We start from the raw sequence: 12685 nt of genomic DNA, 5'->3' as shown, positions 1-12685 counted from the left end.
TGACCCTTGAGAACCACCAGGCGTGTGCTCCCCCTCCACCCCTCCCCCCCAAAAAACAAATACACAAAGATAAATTAAAGGGACAGGGGGAGCATTTAAAATAGAAAAATGCAAAGACTGATGAACAGTTGTCTTATTACAAACACAAGATGAAGTAATTTTTTGAGAGTTCATAATTTATGATTAAAATAAATACTTTCTGCTTTTACATGTGATAACAAATGAAGCCAAGACCTTTATAACTACTTTTAAGGTGATTCTGTTCCTCTTTGTTCTACAATTTTAATTGTACTTCTTTTAGAAGCTCACAAACTTACATTTTGTGAGTAAATAGAGAGGAAAAGAAAATAGGAAAAATTGCAAAGAAATTTAGAAGTGAATTTTTTAAAAGGTAGATTTAACACTACTTTTGATTAAAGTTAAAATACAAAAAATTTATTATAAACTTTATCTGACACCCAGATTTATCTATTGACATCTAAGCTTTACTGAATGATTATATAGGTTGTTATTTACCTTGCTTGCTATAGTAAGGAATAGCTGGGAGAGTTCTAGCATCATGCAATATTCAATCATGAATTTTTAAAAGTCCGTAAATCATTTCCCACTTGTAGAAATGATTGCAATTTTAAAGATTCATTTTATATATTTTCTATATGATTTATGAAATTATTACTAAAATTAAATTGAGAAGAAACTATAAATATTCATTTATTTTGGATAACTTCCTACCTGTTGTTCAGTAGAGTGTAATTTAATGACAAACTTACTGTTTTAACATTTAAACACAGGAAATTTAACTTGGTGACAAAGATATTTTATTTCTCTCAAAACCGTTCAACTACTGGATTGTGGTGAATACCAAATAAAAATTGAGGATGACAACACTTCTTTGAAACACGATTCTTATTAAATATCATCAATTAGGGTAAGTAATTTCAGAAAAAAAATGTTGATTTGTAAGTCAATCAGTATAAATGACTCCTCTAGTGATTGGGGAAGCTGAAAATAAATCAATATTCATCAACAAAGAATAAAAAACTACATTTCTCCTATTTTGATAACAATTACATTTCTAACTGCTAATGTGTCTTTGCTTTTTTAATCTAATTAGTACAATGTGAAATGTATTATCATTTTTTAATAAATTCAAACTTTTTCTACTATTTTCATAAAACGTTTTTTGTTAAATGTTTTATGCATAAATATATGAAAGGGAACATAATAAAATATACACTGAATAAATCCTCAACAATCTAATAATTTTAACATCACTAAAACTAAGAAATAAAAATCATTCAATAGAATAGTAGAAGGTATCTCTGAATCATGTATCCAAAGAATGAAAGAGTTTGTAACACTCAGAATCAATCCCTCCCACATCCCCCCAAAATAAGCTTATTAAAAAGTGGCTAAATATTGGATTAGGTTAGAGATATGGATCTTTTTTTTCTGCCAAGGGCGTCATTCAGCTATTTACAGTGTTGTTTGTCGAATATTGTAATAAATGCACACAGACTGCAGGCAGCCCGCAAGAGGCATATGTGTGTCAATCCTTTCATATAGCAAGGCCAGAGAACATGATTTCATGATACAGCCCATAAGACAATACATTTCCCACCCTCACGTCTAGGGGAAACTCATAGGGGAAAGTTTGATGTGCTCTGCATAGGCTGGGCATCCCAGTAAGGAGGATAACAAAGAAATTTCTCTTAAATAAACTTTCCCATCTGATAGACTGTTAGTCTCATTTCTATATCTGATACAGGAGAGATGTTAGTGCTGCCATAAACATGAACCAGGGGTCCAAAATGCTTCATGGCAATATCTGGCTCCCTTTAATTCTCCCCCTCACACAAATGACAAAATAACAGTTAGCACAAAAGATCCTAAAGAATTCAGCTGGAACCAAGAGAAATAAAGATTAAAATATAGTATAGATAGAAATAAAGATAAAAAATAGTATAATACCACAGTCCCACATGCTAAAAATGTAAAAGAAAAACATTGGTTCTGTTTTCTATTTGTTCAGTTTTCTACTTGCTGACACAAATTAGGAAGAAAAGAGAAAAATTAAAATAAAAAGAAACACAAGGAAAAGGAACATACAAAGTGAGCTCTCAAGGATCTAGAACATCACAGGGATAGAATAGCTTTCCAGAACACAATCTGAAAGACATGAAAGGTCAGATAGAGTTCAAAATTTCACCAATAAAGAAAATCAAAATGTTGCCAGGCTCCAGAAAAAGACCCCTAAGACTAAAATAAGAAAACTCTGAAAAACTAATCAAACTTAAGCTAGAGAGAAACAAATCAGGAAAATAAGATATAAAATTAGCCAGTAAACTATAGAAAATAGAATCTTCAAGTTTGAAAGGAATAGAAATTTTGTATAAAAATAATTCGACAATTGAGATAAAAATTTCCAGAGAGTGATAGCACAGCAGGTAGGGCATTTGCCATGCATGCAGACAACCCGAGTTTGATACTTAGCATCCCATATGGTCCCCTGAGCACTGGCAGGAGTAATTCCTGAGTGCAGAGCCAGGAGTAACCCCTGTGCATCACCAGGAGTGACCCAAAAAGAAAAAAAAAATTCCAGAGAAATCTATGAAAAAATCAGACCCAATAGAGAAATTAATCAGTGAGTTCAAAAAAATATAATAATATGTAAATGACTGGTAGAGGAGAGAAAATAAGAAGTTTTTTTTTAAAAAAAATGAGGACACAGAGATTATCTGCCACTAGGAAGACAGTAAAATGGCAATGGGCATCTCAGAAGGAGAAAACAAATCAGAAGAAAATAATTCACTCAAGAAATAATATTTGGGGGGCTGGAGCATTAGTACAGTGGGTAGGGCATTTGCCTTGCACACGGCTGAACGGGTTTGATTCCCAGCATCCCATATGGTCCCCTAAGCACCGCCAGGAGTAATTCCTGAGTACAAAGCCAGGAGTAACTCCTATGCATTGCCAGGTATGAGCCCTCCCAAAAAAAACTAAATTAAAAAAAAGAAAGAATATTTGGAACTTTTGGTGAAATGACAAAATAAAAATTGGTAACAAAGCTTCCTCTAAACCTCTAAAGTTCAACCAGAACTCAGCAATATATTATAGAAAAAATTGCATCGACTATCTACTGTCTTTTTTTTTTCTGAGAGGCACATGTATTCTTATATCTGAAGTTGGATGATTGTGGAAGAAAATGGAATCAGAGAGGTAGAAGAGACTGGAAACATCCAGAAGCAACATAATGCACACCAGCCACCATCACAATTATTGCTGTTGTCATGAAGAATAAGAGTACGGAAGTAATACTTCATCCTTCAAATATTTTGTGTACAGAATAAACCCTAACTCAAGGATTAAAACACACACACACACACACACACACTCACACACACACAGTCATCCAAAACAAATACCCAATCTTGATTAACAGCCACTGGACCAGGAGGAGGGTGTGAGGCAGATTGTTGACAATACCAGGGATTAAAGTGGTAGCAAGTAGTGGAGATCAGCTTCAAACTCATTTTTGGACCCTACACCAATGCCATGATCAACCAATTGATATTTTCAATCACCTTATGAACCATTGTTGCAATAGAAATGGATATTGCAGTGACTATGTTAAGGTAAAGAAGCCAAAGAGAATTACTAGATATTTTTCACTCTGTGCGGAATATCAATAACTAAAGCAAACAAACTTGCAAAGAAACAAGATCACTAACTCCTGGACTGAGTAAAAACTTGGTAATTAACAGAGGAAGTGAAGAAAGGTGTGTAGAAATATATAAAGGGGTGCATTTTGGTTCATAAGGCACTGAGATTTTAATGATGGGTTAGTTTCAACACCTCAGTGAGAGGTGTGACCTAAATTCCTGAATTATGTAATATTATAAACCAGTAATATACCAATAAAGAAAATGGTTAAAAGTAATTGTAGCACTGCAGCACTGTCCCACTGTCCTCCTGTTGTTCATCAAAAGTAATCAAACACTGTCCTCCCATTGTTCATCGATTTGCTCCAGAAAGTCCAGTAACGTCTCCATCTGAGACTTGTTACAGTGTTTGGCATATTGAATGTCAAGGGTAGTTTGCCAGGCTTTGCCATGGAAGCGAAATACTATCAGTAGCTTGCTGGGCTCTCTGAGAGGGGCAGTGGAATCTAACCCGGCTTGGCTGGGCTGGATGCACTCAAGGTAAACACCCTACCTCTGTGCTATCGCTCCAGCCCATCGAAAGTAATACACACAAAAAAATATTTACAAAGCATTTAATAGAACACAATAAGTATCTTTAATAATATTCCCCAAAACGCCTTAATAACTCAACAGATAAATGAACTAAATGTATTAATGATTAACAGTGGAGGAAATATAAATGACAAGTAAACATTTGAAAAGGTGTTCATTTCATCCCATAAAAACAAGTCTGTAGGGCATTTGCCTGCTTTATAATTATATTTAAAATATTATGTATTGTTTTATTTGTGTAGAAATTGTGTCCTTATTGTAAGGCAGTAAACTGATCCATTGATCTTCAATGTAACTTGTCAATAACATCAAAACCAGGATATTCAGAATTTCTAATTTTGATCATATGATCTAGAAAAAAATCTTACAAATATGAACAAACTAGCATATAGAAAACTTTTCCTTATTATACTATTTCTTAGATTAAAAATGCAAACAAAAATTATGTATTACTGGGAAGATGGTTAAATTTTGATATAGCAGCAAACTAAACTAAATGGGTCTAAATCCATTAGCAAATTTAAATGTCCTGTCTTAAGCAAATACATAAAATTGCCAAATAGCCTATTATAGTTTTAAATGTGCAAAACAGTAATTGATGAACACATACTTGTCACTAAATATTTAAAAAAAATTATTAGATAGAATAATAATAATTAGGGATGGAGTGATAGAACAGCCAGTAGGGCATTTGCCTTGCACTTGGCCAACCTGTGTTCAATTCCTCCATCCCTCTCGGAGAGCTGGCTAGCTACCAAGGGAATCCTGCTCGCACAGCAGAGCCTGGAATTTTCCATATGCCAAAGACAGTAACAACAACTATCACAATGGAGACATTACTGGTGCCTGGTCGAGCACATCGATGAGCAACGGTACAACAGTGCTACAGTGCTATTAGATTGAAAAATGGTTACCTCTCAGGCAATGAGATTAGGGTGAGAAAGATATCTTCAATTAATCTAGACAATGTAAATCTTTCATAAATATAAACTCAAATGTTGCATGATTTTAAGATGTATTAAAGCTAGATTATGGAAGTGGGAAAATATATAATTTTTTTCTGTACCTCCATATATACTTAAGATAAAGTTTTCTGTTCAGATTAATAAAATATAAATGAACACAACTTACATTAAATATTAAAATTAAGTCAAAATAGATTAGTCATTGAAATGTAAAACAAAAAATATATGTTTTTAGAATGAAATAGAATGCTTAACTTTAGGTCTCAGATATGAGATAAGACCAAATACCCGATTAAAAATAATTAAGTGGACTATATAAAACTAAAATGTTCTAAAAGAAATTAAGAGCATAAAGATAATGTTTTTGTTTGGAGAATAAAATTTGCAAACGATACATAAATTTTGTATAATGGATATGTAAAAATAATAATACAACAGTGCAAATTAATAAATTAATAAAATATAAATATATTGATGAAGTATAAATATAGATGATATAGATACTCTTCACCGAAGAGTATAGGTGGATAGGTGACAAACACACCCGATATCATTAGTTGTTAGGTATATGCAAATAAAACCATAGTGAGATACCACTCATTTCTATTAAAAAGAAAAAAAGCTTTGACATCTATTGTTGATTTTAGATAAATAGCTAAATAAGTATACAGATGTATGTCATGACTTCTTATTGGTCATCTATGACATATTAAATATTAAAAATTGGTCATTTATCAAATATTGGGCCAGAGCAATAGCACAGCTGGTAGGGCGTTTGCCTTGCATGGGCCTACCGGAATTCAATTCCTCATCTTTGATTCCTCCGCCCTTCTCGGAGAGTCCAGCAAGCTACCAAGAGTATCTCACCCGCATAGCAAAGCCTGGTAAGCTACCCATGATGTATTTAATATGCCAAACACAGTAACAACAAGTCTTACAATGTTACTGGGCCTGCTTGAGCAAATTAATGAACAATGGGAGGACAGTGACAGTGACAGTATCAAATAAATATTTGGTGACCAGGGTACTTTAACTATAGGAGCAGGAAAAGGACCTTTATTATAAGTATATGTTGATTTTTGCTTAATAATGTTTTATATGTAGCCAACAGTCTTTTACTAATCAATTACATAACTATGTAATCAAATACAATAAAGTCACATATAATAAATTAATTACAACAAACTGAATTTTTTATATGTCTTCTTAATAGCAATTGGTTCTTGAACAAGTCATAACCCATTTTCTGGAAATTTAGGTGAAATTCATAATTTCCCCGTTTATATTCCTATCTGTAAAATCCAATTACTTTAGGTATTTAAAGTCATCAACATTTTTAAATGACGGGTGAAATGATTCATTTCTGTTTTGGGACTGTACCTGATTTTGATCAGCATTTACTCCTGACTTTGTGCTCATGGATCATTCCTGGCTGTACTCTGAGGACCATTTGGGATGGTGGGGACTTGAATCCAGGTCTGCCTATGCAAGACAAGCACATTATTTAAATAATTATTTACATTATTACAATTGCTCTAGCCCTAGGACAATTAAAAATTCTATTTTTAATAACAATATTTAAGTTTAAATAAGAACCTTATAAAAATGATTTGAGTATGGATATACATCTTTTTGGTTCTAACCATACAAAACCCATAAATAATGTAACATCTTACTAAACATATTTAGCCATATTGGGCCTGCTCGAGCAAATTGATGAACAATGGGAGGACAGTGCTACATATATTTTGTAGTATGATATTATATATAATATAGTAGTTTAATACATAAGACACATCCTATATTCTGACTTTTCAAATTATTAAAGGCTGATTTTCAATTATTTCAGGGTGGAAAAGAATGTGAATAATTAAAATCTAGAAAATATTCTGAAAATATTGAAAAGTTTCAGAAGAAAGAAAAAAAAGAAAAACTTTTCTATGTGATTCGCTTGTCCTATTGTTCATTATTTTTCTGAAGCACACGTTTTTAAAGGGCAGTAGGTCCAGTGATTCTAAACAATCAGTATAAAACCCTGCAATGATTTTGGAAAGTGGGGATAAAGCACATTGAAAAGCAGTACTTAACCAAATGGCAAAAACTAAGCAAGTCATAGAGCAGATGAATGCTAAATGTTAATGAATAACTGATATATTTATCCAGATTCTTTTGTTTATACCAATTGATAAAAGTTAATTAAAAGTAGATATAATATGATAATGAATTTCAGAAAAGAACACTGTGCATATTTCTTTCTGCAACACTGCCCAAATTCTAACTTGGAAAGATTACATTGTATTTGTTATTTTAAAAACAAATAATATTTTTGACAGACATTCAAGCATCTTTAATAAAAGTCTTTTTTCATATGCAACACTAAAGAGTCCTTGGAATAATTTTCTTGCTATGTAGGGAAGTGTTCCCTAGGGAAAGCATATTTAATAAAGAAAATGTGTTGATTTCAGTAATCACAGATGTTTATTCCAGTCTATATTTAACTATATATTTTTATAACATAAATAAATTTAATAAAATTTGGTGCTAACAAGACTTAGACACTGATAATCTTGGCACAGTCGGATAAGTGTACATGACTACTTTCCAGGATTCTACCTCCTCCTCATTACATATATGCCTTAGCATCAAGTCTATAACACCCCTGCTATTATATGACTTGGCATCTATTGTGCAAAGGCTGCCAACTGTTCTAAATTCTGTATTGCTTTAGGAAGGGAGACAATTTATATCAAGGAACTGCTTTATATCACTATGCTTATAATCTGTTACAGATTTGTTTGCTTTCTTTAAAAAATAACGTGTCAGTGGCAAGACATGGAGATATCCTCAAGTTGATCCACATCATATTTAACGTATTTTTATAAGATTTTTTTAGATTTTATATAATATGTTTTAAAGTTTCCAGATCTGAAATCTAAATATATCCATTTTGTTTATTTATTTATTGCTTTTTTGGGGGTCACACCCGGCAATGCACAAGGGTTACTCCTGACTCTGCACTCAGTAATTACTTCTGGCGGTGCTCAGTGGACCATATGGGATGCTGGGAATTGAACCAGGTCTGCTGTGTGCAAGGCAAACGCCTTACCCACTGTACTATCTCTCCAGCCCCTGTATCTATTTTAAGTGGTGAAAGTTCTTAAACAACTTAGGTTTGCTTTTTGTAGAATTTTTGAAATGGATTTCTAAAGTATATCAGTGTACATATATTTTACATAATCATAAACATCATAAACAGATGGACACATTCTCTTAAAGAGTTACTGATGTAAAAGATAGAAGAAAGCATTTTTTAGTACATTTTTAGCAAGACTTCCATCCCACAGGTTATACAAGGAGATCACCAGACTTTGTTCCAGCGCACAACCTGACAGACATGTATGCTTCTACTCACTCTAGGTCCTGCCTATATTGTATGACCTTACAATTATTTGTAAATATTTATTACAAATGTATTATTTGCACCTTGGCAAAACATAAATAAATTCCCCACCCAAACTCTAGGCTATCTTTAATTCCTTAACTTTATCTGATAATATGAATTTCCCAACATGAGTATATATTCAGACAAAAACTGTGATCCTCATATTGCCTATTGAGTGAGATTCTAGTAGTAAAAGCCTAGATGTCTATAAGCTATGAACTAATGGAATGTCTCTGGGTCAAAAAAATTAAAGAAAACTAAAAAGAAATCACTTAAATTGTAACTTTTGCAAAATTTTCACTATTTTTTATGTAGAAAACTATTAAAATAACAATTAACTTGGTTAATATAAATGTATAAGGATGGTATCTAGGTTAGGATAATACATTGCATTATTTATTTATTTATTCATTTTCCTGATACACATTTCATTTTCACTTTCAAGATATTTTGTTTTATTGAGTGAACACTGCATTACAATATTCTATTATGGTAAATTGTAGCATTGTAGCATTGTCCTCCTGTTGTTCATCAATTTGCTCAAGCAGGCACCAGGAATGTCTCCCTTGTGAGACTTGTTACTGTTTTTGGCATATCGAATATGCCACAGGGAGCTTACCAGGCTCTGTTGTGTGGCAGAATACTCTTGGTAGCTTTCCAGGCTCTCAGAGAGGGCAGGGGAAAAGAACCCAGGTCGGCCGCATGCAAGGCAAATGCCCTACCCACTGTGCTATCACTTCAGCCCAATAGTATACTACATAATAATATTTACTATATAATAGTATGCAATATATAATATTATTGCTATATAGTGTTATATATACTATATATGATTACTATATAGTACAGTGTTATTACATATTATTATGTTATATTATGTATGCTATATTATAAAATATAGAGCATTACTATATATTATATACATACAATAACACATAGTATATATAGTAGTATTACTATTACACAGTATATAGCAGTAGTATACTGTATATATACTATATTGGGTAGTATATGTAGTAGTATATTGTATACAATAGTATTACTAATACTATATAATAGTATAGTATACAACACTATATAGTAGTATATAATGTAATAGTTTTGTACACTTGTACACAAGTTCCTTTTGCTGAACAGAAGTTTAGCAAAAATTAAAATTAAAATTACCCTGCATAAATACATTTAGTTTATCACTAAATTTAAATTTTATACTTTACCAGAAAACTGACCCCTTTTACTTAATGAACCCATTTCATCTTGCTTTCTTTTTGGTGACTACTAATAGGTTATGAATGTCTAAAAACTTTATTTTTAAATTTCATGTTTGTCTTCTATATAAAGCACTAATGCAATTACATGGGGTCTGCTTTTGCCTGACTTATTTCACTATGTATAGTATCTCCTTGGTGAATCTATGCTATTCAAATGGAAAATTTTTATATTTACATATAGTTGAATAGTATTCCATTGTGCCCATATATAACACATCTTTTTCCATTCACAAAGCTATTAATTCCTTGACCCAATTTAGTACTACTGTAAATGATGCATAACAAATATGAGGGTGCATATATTACTTAGAGTATTTTGGAGTAAAGATAATAGAGAAGATGACTAGATTACAGGCAATCTCTATTTTTAATTGCTGAAGAATCTCTTTTAAGTATTCCCCTCTCTATAGATTTTTAACAGGACTGATTCTTTTCTTTTGGATTAGAGCCATTCTGACAGGTGTGAGGTATTATCTCATTGCTATTTTAAACTGTGTTTTTTTTCTAATAATAAAAGATGAAGCACATCTTTCCATATGCCTCTTGTCCATCTGTAGGTCTTCTTTGTTGAAATATGTACTTCAGATCCTCAGTCAATTTTTAAAATCAGGTTGCTTCATTGTTTTTACTTTTTTAAAAATTTTAATGTATTTTTGTATACTAAACCCTTATGTAAATTATGATAAAGGTAAAGGTAAAGGTAAAGGCCCTCCCGTTGATCGTCGATTTGCTCGAGCGGGCCCAGTAACATCTCCATTGGAGACTTTGTTGTTACTGTGTTTGGCATATCGAATACTCTTGGTAGCTTGCTGGGCTCTCCGAGAGGGGCGGAGGAATCGAACTCGAGTTGGCCATGTTGGCTGCTTGTAAGGCGAATGCCCTAAATTATGATGAGCAAATAAATTCTTCCATTCAGCAGGCAATCTTTTCATTTTTATACAAGTTCCTCTTGCTGAACAGAAGGATTTTCTTTAATGTAGTCGCATTTGTTTAGTTTTGCTTTTGTTTGCCTTGCTGTTTACAATCAACTCCATAAACACACCACAAAGATCAATGTTATAGAATATATCACATATGTGCTGTTTTACATACTTCAGGTTTTACATTCAAGTCTTTAATTTGTTTATAATTAATTTTGTGACTAGTGTTAAATAGGGGCCTACTTTGAATTTGCATAAAATTGTAAGTTTAGTAGTATTTAAATATTTTTGACACTTGTTTTCACTTTCTTTTTATTTTCCAAAAGGGAAGGAGGAAAGTTACATTTATTGAGTGTAATGCTTATATTCAGCGATAAGACCACTTGTTTTAACATGATTTTTCAACATATTTTTTAAATTTTATTTTATTAGTGAAACACTATGAGGTACAGTTGTAGACTTATAGATTTTTGTGATTGGGTTTCAGTTATACAATGATTGAGTATGCATCCCTCCACCAGTGCCCGTTCCCCACCTCCAATGCTCCCGGAATCCCTACCATCCCCCAGTTCCCATCCCACCCAAGCTCTGTGGTAGGGCATTCCCTTTTGTTCTCTCTCTCTTTTTGGGTGCTGTGGTTTGCAAAAGAAGCATAGAGTGGCAATTATGTTTGGTCTATAGTCTACTTTAAGCACGCATCTCCCATCCTGGGAGGATCCTTCTTATACCATTTATTTGGTGCTCTCCTCTCTAACTGAGCTGCCTTCTCCCCCAGCATGTGCAGCTGGCCTCCAAGCCATAGTGTGAACCTCCTGGTAGTTATCTTGGCTATTCTTGGTTTTAGTCTCCCAATTTGTTACTTTATATCCCCCAGATGAATGCAATCTTTCTATGTCTGTCCCTCTCTTTCTGACTAACTTCACTTAGAATGATACTTTCCCTGTAATACCACTTGTATATAAATTTCATGAATTCATCTTTTATAACAGCTGCATAGTACTCCATTGTGTAGATGCACCAAAGTTTCTTTTTATCTCTCTCTCTCTTTTAATTTTTATTAGTGAAACACCATGAGGTACAGTTGTAGACTTACAAATGTTTGTGCTTTGGTTTCAATTATACAATGATCAAGTACCCATCCCTCCCAGTGTCCATTTTCCACCACCATGGATACCAGTATCCCTCCCACCCCCATACCCCCCGCCCTACCCTGACTCTGTGGCAAGGGATTCCCTTTTGTTCTCTCTCTCCTCCTGGGTGTTGTGGTTTGCAAAAGAGGCATTGAGTGGCAATCATGTTTGGTCTATAGTCTACTTTCAGCATGCTTCTCCCATTCTGGGAGGATCCTCCCAACACCCTTTATTTTGTGCTCCCTTCTCTATCTGAGCTGCCTTTTCCCCTAGCATATGCGGCTGGCCTCCAATCCATGGAGTAAACCTCCTGGTACTTATCTCGGCTATTCTTGGGTGTTAGCCTCCTATTTTGTTACTTTATGTTCCCAAGATGAATGCAATCTTTCTATGTCTGTCCCTCTCTGACTCATTTTGCTTAGCATGATACTTTCCATGTAGTACCAGTTGTATGTGAATTTCATGAATTCATCTTTTCTAACATAGTACTCCATGTTAGATGTACCAAAGTTTCTTTAACCAGTCATCTGTTCTTGGGCACTCAGGTTTTTTCCAGATTCTGGCTGTTGTTAAGAGTGCTGCAATGAACAAACAAGTGCAGATGTCACTTCGACTATACATTTTTGCCTCTCTGGGATATATTCAAAGGAGTGGTATTGCTGGGTCAAATGGGAGCTCAATTTCTAATTTTTTGAAAATCG

Source organism: Sorex fumeus, unplaced genomic scaffold (assembly GCF_029834395.1).
Source record: "Sorex fumeus unplaced genomic scaffold, SorFum_2.1 ptg000037l, whole genome shotgun sequence".
Classification (NCBI taxonomy): domain Eukaryota; kingdom Metazoa; phylum Chordata; class Mammalia; order Eulipotyphla; family Soricidae; genus Sorex; species Sorex fumeus.
This window is presented reverse-complemented; position numbering follows the sequence as displayed.